The sequence below is a fragment of the Lepisma saccharinum genome, chromosome 7 (genome assembly GCF_977018435.1).
Source record: "Lepisma saccharinum chromosome 7, izLepSacc3.1, whole genome shotgun sequence".
In the NCBI taxonomy this organism is placed as follows: Eukaryota; Metazoa; Arthropoda; class Insecta; order Zygentoma; family Lepismatidae; genus Lepisma; species Lepisma saccharinum.
Window position 1 is genome coordinate 32,093,690 of NC_139235.1, and position 14,539 is coordinate 32,108,228.

The 14,539-nt window shown below is 36.1% G+C and overlaps 1 protein-coding gene across 2 annotated transcripts in view; it reads left to right on the top strand.

The window, feature by feature from the left end:
- bark (C-type lectin domain-containing protein bark beetle) overlaps window positions 1-14,539 on the top strand; it is a 243,301-nt gene that overhangs the window by 140,479 nt on the left and 88,283 nt on the right. The gene's annotated exons all lie outside the window — the stretch shown is intronic.

Below are 14,539 nucleotides of genomic sequence, written 5' to 3' on the forward strand. Positions count from 1 at the left end.
AAGCCATGTTTTTACTCTATCCTATGCCTTGGAAGAATCTAGATATATTGTGTTTGCAGTTTTATGTTTCTCTAAGGTTTCAGCTATGTAGTTTTTTAAACTCTGCTATGTGTGTGACTATTGATTTCTCTTTCTGGATGCCATGTTGGTTTCTGTGTATTCCTTTTGCTGCTTGAATTTGACTTAGGTTGTTTGCTTTTTTTTTTAGATCTTTATTTGTTTATTTGTTCAGTATTTTTTTTATTTTTTTAAATTATAATTAGTTTAATTTTACATTAACTAACATATTTTACTTTAACAACAAAAAAATTTACTCTAGTATAAAAACTTCTAACAAAAATGTACTATTTTAACTTTTAATTTTAGAAAATTGTATTTTTAAAACTTTAACTTTGAAAAATTGATTTTTAATTACTTTAATTTTACATTAGCTAACAAATTTTAAATTAACAACAAAATAATTTGCTCCAGTATAAAAACTTCTAGTAACAAAAATATACTATTATAACTTTTAATTTTAGAAAATTGTATTTTTAAAACTTTAACTTTGAAAAATTAAATTTTAACACACTTTGACTTTAACAATGTACTTTGAATTTTTTATGTAAAAAAAATATTAAAAAATAAAAAAATACTGAACAAATAAACAAATAAAGATCTAAAAAAAATCAAACAACCTAAGTCAAATTCAAGCAGCAAAAGGAATACACAGAAACCAGCATGGCATCCAGAAAGAGAAATCAATAGTCACACACATAGCACAGTTTAAAAAACTACATAGCTGAAACCTTAGAGAAACATAAAACTGCAAACACAATATATCTAGATTCTTCCAAGGCATAGGATAGAGTAAAAACATGGCTTGCTTATGGACAAACTCAACAACATAGGAATAAAATAGACAAGCAATCCTTTTTTCAGTAGAAAATTCCAGTTACTCAAGTAAGCTACATCATACGTAGTACATAAGAAGAGCAAATTAACATCATCAGCAGTAAACCATCATGCAACTTCTACCTGCTGAAACAACTAAGTGAGTATAATTTATCAGAAAAATGCCTACATTTCAGCCTAATTTACCTCTACATTAATAATACTACCAGAATACTAAGGCTTCAAAAGTGAACACTAAGAATAATGTTCAGACTAAAGTATAGGACATCTTGCAAAGGATTATTACTCCCTACATCTACAAGTCAATAACAATTATTCTAAATACTACGAACTTGGACAAAATATAGTCAAATACACAACACAAGAAGGAAAATAATTACAAGTAAAACAGCAGACACTCAATATCTCAAAACAATCATGTAAAAATATTCTACAACAAAGTGCCTCATAACATAAAACTGCTAAGTCCCCACAACATATACAAATACAATCAATAAAAACTACTTGAAATGGGAAAACTGACTACAGTCTCACAGACTTGATGTAAAATAACAGCAAAACTTAGAAGCATGCACAGTCAATAGTGCTCAATTTGCATACAGTTCACATGCAAACTCTCATGAAAAGGTTCAAAACAGTCTCCCAGCTCAGTTCTCATCTATACTTGGACAACAAAATCCTGCAACAAATTCTCAGAAATCCTACCTTTCCTACCCTTGCTTAAATAGCTAAAGTGCAATCTTCATACTAAAATATTGAAAAAAAAGGCATATCTATTTACATAAAAGTGTGTACACATGTGTTTGTCTGCGTGTACTCTTAGATAAATTGATAAAAAAGCAATATAGTTATAAATCAAAGACTATACCTAATAATATTAATTTCAAAATAAGCTGATAGAAAAAGATATAATAACTACAGTATAAGCTTTTAATTTTTGTTAATTACAAAAAATAAAAGTTAAATACAGTAAATGAACTTGGTCCCTTACATTGAAAAAGGAACATAAATTGAGAGTATTTGAAAATAAGATCCTTAGGAAAATATTTGGGCCTAAAACAGATGAGGAGACAGATGAGTGGAGAAGGTTACATAATTTGGAAGTACATAATTTGTATTCATACCCAGATATTATTAGAATGATTAAATCAAGAAGACTTAGTTGTGTAGATCATGTGGTACGAATGGGAGAGGAAAGAAGAGTATACAGGATTCTTGTTGGGAAACCTGACGGTAAAAGACCAATAGGAAGACCAAAACAAAGATGGAGGGATAATGTAGAGATGGACCTAAAGGAAATTGGTAGGGAAGGAAAGGAGTATATAGATCTTGCTCAGGACAGGGACAGATGAAAGGCATGTGTTGCTGCACCCATGAACATTCGGGTTTAAGAAGGCTAGAGAATTAGTTAGTTATACATTAAATAAGCATTATATTTGGATTGTAAGTAGAGAATATATCAAATGTACAATGCATTGTGCGAAAACTGTCAACTTTGCATTATAAGCAGAAAATTAAACCAGTTTGCCTTAGAAATACATTTTAAGAATAGCCCAAAATAGCATGCGTAATAGAAAATTAAGAAAACTTTCTGATGCATAAAAGTACTGACTAGTGCTGAATGAATCAATTACTGTAAAATATTATTCTCTGATTCAAGTAATTTAACTGTAAACATTATCTTTTGTGTGTAAAATATAATTGTTAGTTGCGCTGATAAGTACAAATATTAACTTTATACGCCTTCATACACTCTAAATAACATAACTTTGATATATAAATTAGTAACAATTTGTTAAAAATTAAGTTAAACCGTAGTATTGTTTTCTTAAATAAATATAAAGTAGTAAAAATACTAAACAAATAATTCCTTATTTTCCTATTTAAAGAATGTCAAACAGTGTAAACCAGTTGTTAGTGGCTAAATAACATAAAATTTGAAGGCAGTAACAATATTTTTAAAAAATACTGTTTTTTACCTAACTTTGTGAATTAAATACTAGTACATTTTGTCAAATTATAAATAAAATATACCTATTTCTTTGATATTTGTACTAAAGTGAAGAAAATGTTACTAAAACTTGGCTAGTACAGCAAATCTTAGACTTTTAGCTTTATTTGTCCGTAACTGGATATAATTGTAACTTGTTAATCTCGCCAAACACAATTTTTACCTCAATTTTGGAAGCTAGCTGAACTTTAGCGTTTCGAATTACATATAGTGAAGGCCTCTATAGTGGAAAAATACACCCAGTCTGTAAAAATTTGGAAATGTTGTCTCCTTCTCTGTCGAACCAGACCAAGAGTGTTCTCAGGTGTTTCAATATATTTCTTAACATAACTAACTTTTTAAAAATGCAGGTAGCTTAGTTTGTATAGCGCTAGGCTTTTAACCTATCTGTCCAGGGTTCAAGTCCCTGGCAGGGTTGTTACAATTTTAGATTTTGTCATCGGATCTTGTGCAGACTTCAAATTTCATAAGTTATAAGCAATCAAAGTTAATTTTGGGAGTGGGCCAAATTGGTTCCTCATATAAAAAGCAATGACCAAATTGGTCGTAGCGCCTATGACCCTACTTGGGTTCATCCTCCAAAACATCTGCTTCGAGTCTCCGATGCCATGATGGAGCCCGTTCAGGTTCTACCGCCCACAAGTGCGTTCCTTCGCCAATCCAGCGAAGGTGAGAATAATAGAGCGCAACCCTCTATATATACATTCAGCTCACTGTTGGTCACCCCATGATCTAGTTATTTTCATGCAATCACCTACATTTAGTGAATTTTGCCGTCTTTCTGTTTGATCTGATAAATAAGCCAGTCAATAAAAATATACTTACATAGAAAAATCCTGATATAGTTGGATTCTCAAAAATATGTACAATCAGTGTTCTTGATACATTTAGCACCTGAGATAGTATAAATCAAAATCTAGTTAGTGTTGGCATGTGTGCTTCTGGTACATGTAGTTACTTGAAAAAGCAAATATTGGTTGTGTAAAAAATAGCCTCCTTGTGAAACAATGAAAAATTAACATTATATCCTCATAGCATTAGTTGCAACTGCTTCTTGCAGATTAACAAAGCTCTGGCGTGTGGTCGTACGTCACCTATAATCCTTTGTAAGGTTCGTGTTGTCCTATAAATTGTCGATATACATGCTAAGTCCCTAGTTACAGCCTAAGCTTTTAGCTTCAATCAGAGGATTTCAGTGTTCAAATAGTGATTGTAGCCTCGTATAATAAACCAAATGGAAATAACCCAAATGTTGATGCACCCAAAAACCAGTAATCCTTCAAAAATACCTTGAAAAAAGGCTATAAAGCTAAATTATTCTTCTAGAATAGTAAAAAAGTTTAGCAAGTGGACCTATGATCCATATAGTCAGTCGTCTGTGAACTTCGTCTTGTCCTGTGAATTGTCAATATATTGATAAATGGTTATATTTTATTTTTTTTTTAAAAAAAAAGGAACAATGTTGGTAAGCGTCCAAATATGGACCCATCGGTAAGGGAATTTCAGTCTTTATAGACACACAATAATTTTCGTTACACTAAAAATTTGGCCTCGTATAAAGGTAAATAGTCGAAATGTTAAACATTTCGTGTACTTTATCCAGTAAGCCTTAGCTAGAAATACAATAAATGCGTTACAGACATAAAAATTAAGCAAGCTTTGATATTCTAGTGGCACATAATAAGTATAAAATATCCTTTAAAATACTCTGACAAATAGTTGTGGGTTGTCTGAGATCAAAATTTTCAAGTCCTCTCTCCTCTCTCCTGCATAAATAGGCTCTAGAATTCACTGAGCCTCAAAATAATATTGGGTACATAAAATAAAAAGCAGATGGAGAGTGATGCTGATCGCATCATCTCCAAAATAGCAAAAACAAAAGTATATAGAGCTCTATCTGGTATATTTAGAAAACTTTTACCTAGTATAGCAGTAACAAAATACTCAGCAAACTCTAAAATAAACAAACTTTCCTACGTGGCAGGCGTAACCTGCCCTAAATAAATACATATAGAAATACAGAACCAAAAATAGCATAGTGGAAATCAGTAAACCCTAATAATAATAATAATAATAATATATTCTGTGGCTTACATTTTAGCAAAAAGTACTTTTTTTTAGTGTTTTTGAAAAAATTAAATAAATACTAAACTCTAAGTTAAAAATTTGTAAATGTATATATGATACAAAACAAAATAAATAAAAATTAATACATACCCTGCAAAAAATCAATAAAAAAAGTTGAAAACCGCTCTTTGTGCATCCAAAATATAACAACAAATCCTTCCTGACTGGATTAAATTGTGTTATTTGAGTAATAATAAGCCTAAACTTGTAAAATAAAAGGGTAGAACTTGTCAAAACATACTTTTGCATCCAAAATATAATTCAAAACACATCTAAATTGTGTTATTTGAGTAAACTAGAGAATAATCCTGTAAACTTGGAAAAAATCTCTCTCTCTCTCTCTCTCTCTCTCTGTGTGTGTGTGTGTGTGTGTGTGTGTCTTTGAGAGTCCAAAATGTAATAAAAATGGTGCCTGAATAATATAAATAGTGACATTTGAGTAAATATTAGGCTAAACTTGTAAAATAAACAAATAAAAGTTGAGAACACACACTTTGTGTGTCGAAATTGTAACTAAAAATCTTTCCTGAACAGATAGAATTGTGTTATTTGAGTAATAATAAACCTAAACTTGTGAAATAAACAGATAGAAGTTGAGAACACACACTTTGTGTGTCGAAAATGCGACTAAAAGTCTTTCATGAACAGATTGAATTTTATTATTTTGGTAATAATAAGCCTAAACTTGTGAAATAAACAGATAGAAGTTGAGAACACACACTTTGTGAGTCCAAAATTTAATAAAAAATGTTGCCTGAATAGAATAAATAGTGTTATTTTGGTAAAAAATTAACATAAAGTTGTAAAATAATAAATTAAAAATTGAAAAAATGTCTTTGTGAATCCAAAATTTAATGAAAAAATGTTGCCTGAATAGTATAAATAGTATTATTTTGGTAAAAATTAACATAAAGTTGTAAAATAATAAGTTAAAAGTTGAAAAAAATGTCTTTGTCAATCCAAAATTAATGAAAAAATGTTGCCTGAATAGTATAAATAGTGTTATTTTGGTAAAAAATTAACATAAAATCGTAAAATAATAAGTTAAAAGTTGAAAAAAATGTCTTTGTGAATCCAGATTTTAATGAAAAAATGTTGCCTGAATAGTATAAATAGTGTTATTTTGGTAAAAATTAACATAAAGTTGTAAAATAATAATATAAAAATTGAAAAAATGTCTTTGTGAATCCAAAATTTAATGAAAAAATGTTGCCTGAATAGTATAAATAGTGTTATTTTGGTAAAAATTAACATAAAGTTGTAAAATAATAAGTTAAACGTAGAAAAAATATCTTTGTGAGTCCAAAATTTAATAAAAAATGTTGCTTGAATAGTACAAATAGTGTTATTTTTGTAAAAATAAGGATAAGCTGTGAAAATGTTTGATATAAAGTCAAAGTTTGGTAAAAAAATAAACTCAAAATTAAGTTAAATAGCACACAGTAACATACATTTACTACCTAAATCAATAATCAAAGGGTGCTAGGTTCGTTACCCCGTGATAAAAGCAAATGGTGAAAACTGTAGGCCCCGTCCCTAATAGCTCTCCCTTCTTCATAGTACAGATAAAAAAACCCTGCGCTAAAGCGTCCTGTGCCTTGGAGGCAAACCTGAGCGGAATATTAATTGGCGGCGGAAACCGGTTCTACAAGCGACGCATAGCTTCAGAGATTTGACCCTTGCTGCGCATTCTCAGACATTCTTTGTTGTCTGGTTGAATCCCTCCCCTGCCCTACAGTATTGCATAGCTTTCCCCTGTTCTTGCGTACTGGTTAACCTTGAAAAAAACGGTTCTGAAAATCTACCGACGCGTTCTCTCATTGGTCAATCGGGTTCTTCCTTTGTTCTGACGTTCTGACGTCATTTGACCTTGAACGCACACTCCCCAAATTCCTTTCTCGTCTACCTGCGCGGAATATTAATTCATTCTCTCTGTCTGGCATCAGAGCGGAGTCGAGATTCTGAGACAGTATTCTGTCTGGCGTGTGAAACCATCGTCTTTCTTACAATAATAACATACATTATTACATAGTACTAATTAATAATATTACATATCGCGGGATCGAGTACCGGGACCGTCTTCTTTCGTACCATTACCACCGTTCATAGCGGTTCATAAACCATAGAAAACTTATTTTCAATATTATAAACATTAATATTAACATTTTATACATTACATACTTTGCAGTAATGAATATAAAACCATATGCATACCGTTTAGTACCTCTAATTACCTTCTATATACATATTTTTCATAAAATAAATAATTATATATTCATATAAAGTTATAAACATGCAAATACATAAATGTAAAGTACTCTAAGTACTTGCAAATGAATTCTAAGTACGTGCAAATTAGTTCTAAGTACGTGCAAATTAATTAACACCCGTGCAAATGAATTGCGAATATTAAATAGCGATTGACGTTATCTAATTCCGATACTACTGACGCCACTGCGTGCCATGGAAAATAAAAAGTTAAGGGGAGATACACATGAAGCAAATTCAAAACAAACAGAAGAATCTTCCACAAACTGGATGACAGAACTCTCAAGTGAGCCCTTGGAACTAATTCTAGGGCGGCTTGAACCTCACGATGTTACGATGTTGAGGACAGACTTGCACTATTCTCGATACAGTAGTTAAGATTTAACTTACTTGTGGAACCTATACCTGAACCTTACTCCGTGCCGGATCTACAAATCTAGGGCTCCCCGGGAAGATATTATCAAAGACCCCCTCTAACTATCTTCCTTTATTTATTGACGTTTGAAAACGTGGGAAAATGATTTTCCGAAGTGAATAATGGCAAAACGGGTGGAGAGAAGTCGTCGGTGTTGGGCGGTCCACTAAGAAATTGGGTACGCTCTTGTCATAAAATCACGCGGCAATGTTGTGCAATGTCGGCGCAAGGGATTCCCCAAAGGACGCGAACGAAGATGTTGGCGGGAGTGGGGTGGGTGTGCGTTCTGCGTGAGCTGGTATCGACGAAAATTGGCATGTGTTGAATGGCACCAAAAAACAAAGAAAATTTCCTGAGCGAAGGGCACCAATGACGTAAAAACGAAAAAAATGAACTGTCATAGGTTGCATACCCTGAAGAGCACACAGTATGCTTAATGGAGGTGTGAAGGGAACCTCATCACAGACGGTTTTCAAAGTATCCACCATGTACTTCCAAGCAGAGGCGACAACGGCGAATCAAGGATTGTCTAGTGCGACCCAACAACCCCGGCGTTTCTGCTATCGATGCTGCAGCTACATTGATACGGGCAACGAGGACCTCGGCTGACACAACAGGTGTCTCGTAAACGAGGCGTTTGATCTCTGCCCAGAGGAAGAAATCCAGGGGCGTAATATCAGGCGATCGAGGTGGCCATGGCACAGGCCCTCCCCTGCCAATGCACTGGTTGTGGAATAGGGTATTGAGGAAATGGCGCACATTCCGATCGAAATGTGGGGGTGCACCGTCATGTTGAAACCACAGTCTTTGTCTCGGTGCCAAGGGCACGTCCTCTAGTAGTTCAGGCAAAACCTCACTGAGAAATGCTTGATAAGTGGGTCCACATATTCGAACAGGGAGAATGTACGGGCCAATCAAATGGTCATGCAGTATCTCGCACCACACATTCACTGCAAATCTTAGCTGATGATGTGCCACTAGCAGTGCATGTGGATTTTCATGTTCCCACACTATTAAACACACCAGTTTTCGTGAAGATAGCCTCATCAGTTCATAGTACCGTATTCTGAAAATTGGGGATAGTTTCAATTTCATGAACAAACCATTAGCAAAAGTCCTCACGTGGCCAAAGTCTCGAGGTAAAAGATCTTGCACTTTCTTCAATTTGTACGGGTGCATCCCCTCTTCTGCCAGGACTCGCCACACATTCGCATGGGAGGTGTTTCGTTCGTGGGCTAGTGCGCGCGTACTGGTGCCTGGATGATCCATTACTGCAGTTAGCACATCTTACACAAACCGTCGTGTTCGCACACTTCGCGGTCGTTCAACTTCTCGACGAGGTGGCAACACTGATCCTGTTTCCCGAAGTCGAGTGTCTACAGTTTGAAATAAGGTGTGCGATGGTAACACCCTATTTGGAAAACGTGCCCCATACAGACGCCTTGCAGCAAGGCTATTACCTCCAGCCTCCCTATAAATCAGATGCATGTCCGCCAGCTCTTGGGATGTGTATGCAGCCATCCCTTACACCGGGCTACAAGTGTTTATGGCCGTTAACACTAGTACACATTACAGAACACGATGGGCTGTGGCTAAGAATTAACACGTAACACTGTTAGGTCAATTGTTTGCCCAACACTACTGTCCAAGAACCTCACGTCTTTCCATTCAACCGTGAATGTTTAACAACCTGCTGCTGGCACAGCACCTGAAGCACGAATGGCACAGATACGTGCGCTCCTTCATGAGGAAACCTACACTGTTGGCGCCCCTAGCGGGAAATGTGGTACTTAACGTCAGATCACAGGGACACTCATCTGCCCTTCAGGGTATGCAAACTATGACAGTTCATTTTTTCCCACGTTTTCAAACGTCAATAACTCGGCAACAAAGCCGTTTCCGGAATTTCGTTACAGGAACTTTCCACCTTATTTTCACTCGTACAATCACCTCCCAAGCGTTGTAAACGAACTTACGAAACACCCTGTGTATGTATATATATATACCGCGTGAGGCACGTAAAAGTACCACCTGAAATAGCGAAGAAACCAGAAACAGTAGCGATGTGAGGTTTGCGGGAAACAATAATATCAAATGGGGCTCGTAAATCGGAGGTATGGGGTGGGTCGAAAAATATCGACAAATGGGGCATCTGGAGCAAAGTCATATTTTTTTAAATGGAACGATATACAATAACATGAATAATATAAAAGAGCACACGCAGAGAAACACAACGCCGTTGGTGTCATGCATCTACTGCACATAGAAACGAAGTATGGCCATGTGAAAATATGTAAACAAACTAACAAGTGGCACACTTGACCGTCAGTACCACGGCATGTACAAGTATGAGATGTCGGAAGCCATTGGACAAGATGAAGACAGAACGTGTTAAAGGAAGAAAAAATACAGTAGACATCGCCAGCACCATGTATTTGACAGTGTTACAGCATAATGAAAATGACCATGACAGTATGTCGAAGAACCACTGCGTAAGAAGCGAAAACCTGTCAAAGTGTGTGTTCAAAGTGGTGGCCGTCAGCTGCGATACAGGCAACGAGGCGCCCACGCAAAGATCGTTGCACAGAATGTAGCATCTCGTAGGGAATGTCCCTACAGGCCGCAGTAATGCGGTGTTGCATATCCTCTGGAGTTGTTGGCACATCCCGGTAGACAATGTCCTTCAGCTTTCCCCACAGGAAAAAGTCTAACGGTGTTAAATCTGGGGAACGAGCCGGCCATTTGACAGGCCCTCCACGTCCAATCCAACGATTTGGAAATGTATTTTCCACACATGCTGTAGCGCGTCTTGCACTGTGAGCTGGGCACCTGTCATGTTGGTACCACATTTCCCTCCTTGTCTGAAGTGGTATGTCCTCCAATAGTACAGGCAGTTCATGTTGTAAAAACTGTATGTATCGGTCAGCATTCAGTGTCCCTTGTATAAAAAAAGGGCCAATGAGATGTTCACCCACTATACCACACCACACGTTCACACTCCATGGGCGCTGGCGTTCCACTTGGCGAAGCCAATGTGGATTTGTCACCGACCAATAGTGCATGTTCCTTAGGTTGACATTTCCATGATTGGTAAAAGTTGCCTCGTCAGTGAAGAGGATACGTGACAAATCGGGTGTGTCGTGTCGTAACAACCATGTGCAAAACCGAACACGGTCCACAAAAACATTCCCGTGAAGTTCCTGATGGAGGGAGATATGATATGGGTGAAACTTGTGTGTGTGCAGAATGCGCAATACACTTCCCTGACTCATCCCAGCATCCCTGGCAATTTCACGGGAGCTAACGTGCGGATTCACAGCAACAGCGGCGAGAACATTTGTTGCACCTACCTCACCTGTAGTTGGCTTGTTCCGCACACGTGCTCGTGGTGTTACACTTCCGGTGTCTCTTAATTTAATAAATAACTTACCAAACAGACGTCGAGATGGCTGTCGTCTGTCCGGATATCTCTCTGCGTACACACGGTAGGCTTCTGAGGCATTCTTTCGGCATTCCCCATAAATCAGGATCATGTCCGCTTTTTCTATGGTTGTGAACACCATAATCTTCGCTCTTACCACTACGACTGCTTGCTATGAACTAACACGATCTCGTGGACCTGCTATCAAAACTTGCTCTGCGTAAAGGCAGTTCTGTCAGGCACCTGAGAAGTCTTACATGCCGTGGTACTGACGGTCAAGTGGGCCACTTGTTAGTTTGTTTACATATTTTCACATGGCCATATCTTCGTTCCTATGTGCAGTAGATGCATGAGACCAACGGCGTTGTGTTTCTCTGCGTGTGCTCTTTTATATTATGCATGTTATTGTATATCGTTCCATTTAAAAAAATATGACTTTGCTCCAGATGCCCCATTTGTCGATATTTTTCGACCCACCCCATACCTCCGATTTACGAGCCCCATTTGATATTATTGTTTCCCGCAAACCTCACATCGCTACTGTTTCTGGTTTCTTCGCTATTTCAGGTGGTACTTTTAGGTGCCTCACATATATATATATACCGGGTGGTCCATTTATAATGATAGTATGGAATATCGCATGCAGAATGCATCCAATCGAAAAATTGCACAGAATAAAAGTTTGATACTATTGAGGGAGTAAGTCAATGCCGCAAAAATGTCGTCGCCGCCACCCACCCCTTAGGGGGGTGGGGGTAAATTTGAAATTTCAAATGGAAAACCCCAATTCGTTTTAAATACTTGGATTCCGTGTTGAAAAAGAAGAATTTTTTGTTTAAAAAATTTTGTAAAAAAATTGCTAACTTCGAAGATTTATAAACATTTGGTAGTTTCAGATTCGTTTTGTTCCCTTTATGTAATAACGGTTTTGGTTTCCGTTGAGAACATTGCATAAACGAATTTTATTCAAAAAATGTGTGCAAAGAATTCGGCAAAAGAAAATTGTTTGCAATTTATAGCTAGGGGGCGGCGGGAGTCGGCCATGGATGCCGAGCGATCTTAATGAAAATAGTTGAAAAAGAGAGAATGCCGTGAAATTATTTGTGCCCTATTAATTCAATATTGTTTTCAATTGCAAAAATTGGATCTAAAAATTTTCTTGATCGCTTCGCTCGCAATATAATTGTTTTCTGTAATGTAATGCATTTAAATAATGTGTGTTGTATATATGTATTGAGGTGAACCCTGTGGCTGAGTGGTTAGCACATCGCGCTGCGACGACAGGGGTCCCGGGTTCGAATCCCGCTCGGGCATGGTTGTTTGTGAATGTCATTTCATCACTCATCCCCATCTTCGCAAATTAGCCAAGAGGCACAAAACACGAAGTGAAATGAAATAATCAATATATGTATTTAATAAACTTTGAATACGTACAATTAATGTTAGCATGTTGCATACGTATTTTCTTATTTTATGTCGCGTCATGTTGCATATGACGTGTAAAACACATGTTATGATGAGTTATACGTACATGTTATATGTACAAAAATAATTATCTTCGGAATTCATTTATCATTCATTTTCTCCCATTCAAAAATACAGCTTGTGTCCTTGTTTTCCATTATTAGCTAATGTGAAATTGACTGTTGAAAAAATATTTCAAATAATTTGTTCCAAACAAATTAATTCTTTAGTATCGACTTCTACCCCCTCTTTGTGTAATTTATGAGGATAATAACGTCTTTGGTACTACTACTACTACCACTAGTAATAATAGTAGCAGTAGTAGTAATAATAATGCAATTATTATTTTTATTATTAGTATTATTGTTGTTGTTCTTATTGGTACGTTTATCCTGGTACTTGCTCCCCCCCCCCCCCGGACAAAAATCGTGGTTGCGCCTCTGCTTTACGGACTGAACTATTCAAGCGCGCGTTTTTCAAACTTGTCACGATGTTTTAAAAATAGAAGCTGGAGAACTAATGTATACGTTGTACCTCCCAGTAATGAAAGTTAAAGTAAAATTTAAATGTTACAAAAAATTGGTATTCAGCAAACCTCTTTAGCTACAACATTACTCCTAAGTGAACGAAAAATATAGGGTGTAGCTGTGATACATTCCTATAAGCTTGCAAAGTTCTTAGGGTAAAAACAATAATGTGTAAGAAGAGCAGTGTTGCCACCTTGCGGAAAAGCATTTCTGTAAAATCGCTCCTAGCGTAGGCTTTATGGCCCTGGAGTGCCGTGACTGACTTACAGAGGCGCCGAGAAATATTCAAATATTTCCACTGAAATGATACTTACAGTAAAACCTCGTTAATCCGTACTAATGAGGGGGGGATAAGTTGACCGGTTTAACGAAAGTCCGGATTAACTGAAATAACCTAAAAGAACAGTATAAAGTGCATTAAAACTCCATTTATAGCAACAAAACATGTTTATTATGGTGTATTTAAAAGGCATAGGCCTAAATACACTATACAGTACAATAAAATGTAAAGCAATACTGTGCATACAATGTACGTACAGTGGGATCCATGAGTATTACCGTGCAAATTGTCCATGACTATTTTCATGAAGATTTCTCTCACATACTGTGTGTTTTTAAGCGATGGATTTTTGTGTATGCTGGTGCAGAAGTTGTCAACAGCTTGTTTTAAGTTTTCTTTTAATTCTTGAAGCTTTTATTTGGTCAAATAAAGTACACGAACTTGGTGATGGACAATTTGCACGGTAATACTCATGGATCCCACTGTACATACGCGATACCCATATTATGATGTTCGATTGTTGACTTCTAGCCACATTTAAAACCTTGCATTTTGCTTCTTTATTTTATTTATTTATTTTTTTATTTTTTTGGCCTTTTGCCTGTCCGGCTTATCGGGGTCCGAATTAACGAGCTTTTACTGTACTTATTTATTAGTCTACACATGGTTTTTAGAATCGAACCATCTCATCAATCCAAATATATTCTTATTTAGTACTTTTTACATGTAAAATGTTTCTGAATTTGAAATGTGTGTTTGTATTTTAAGTTAAGGCAAGCAATCTAAGCGCACTAACAAGTATTAGATACAGATAGGCCTACATTCTGACTTGGGCGCCGTGAAACTAAAAAGTTTGGAAACCATGAGGCTTTACTATCAATGCTGTGGATGCGAAGTTGGAAGTATGATGAAACTACATTCATAGGGTTAGAGTTCTTTTTCCCATCGTGGGGACCTAATAGCTCTTTAAAACATTTTCTGATTTTAGGAACTAAATGAAACTTCAAAGGAGCCAGACCTAGTTCTAAAAGAAACTTCTAGGAAGTTGTCCAAGTAAAAATCGATTATTGCTTAACGCATTGTCAGATGCTCCAAGGCAAATATGATGCAAACAGTACACATTACAAAAACA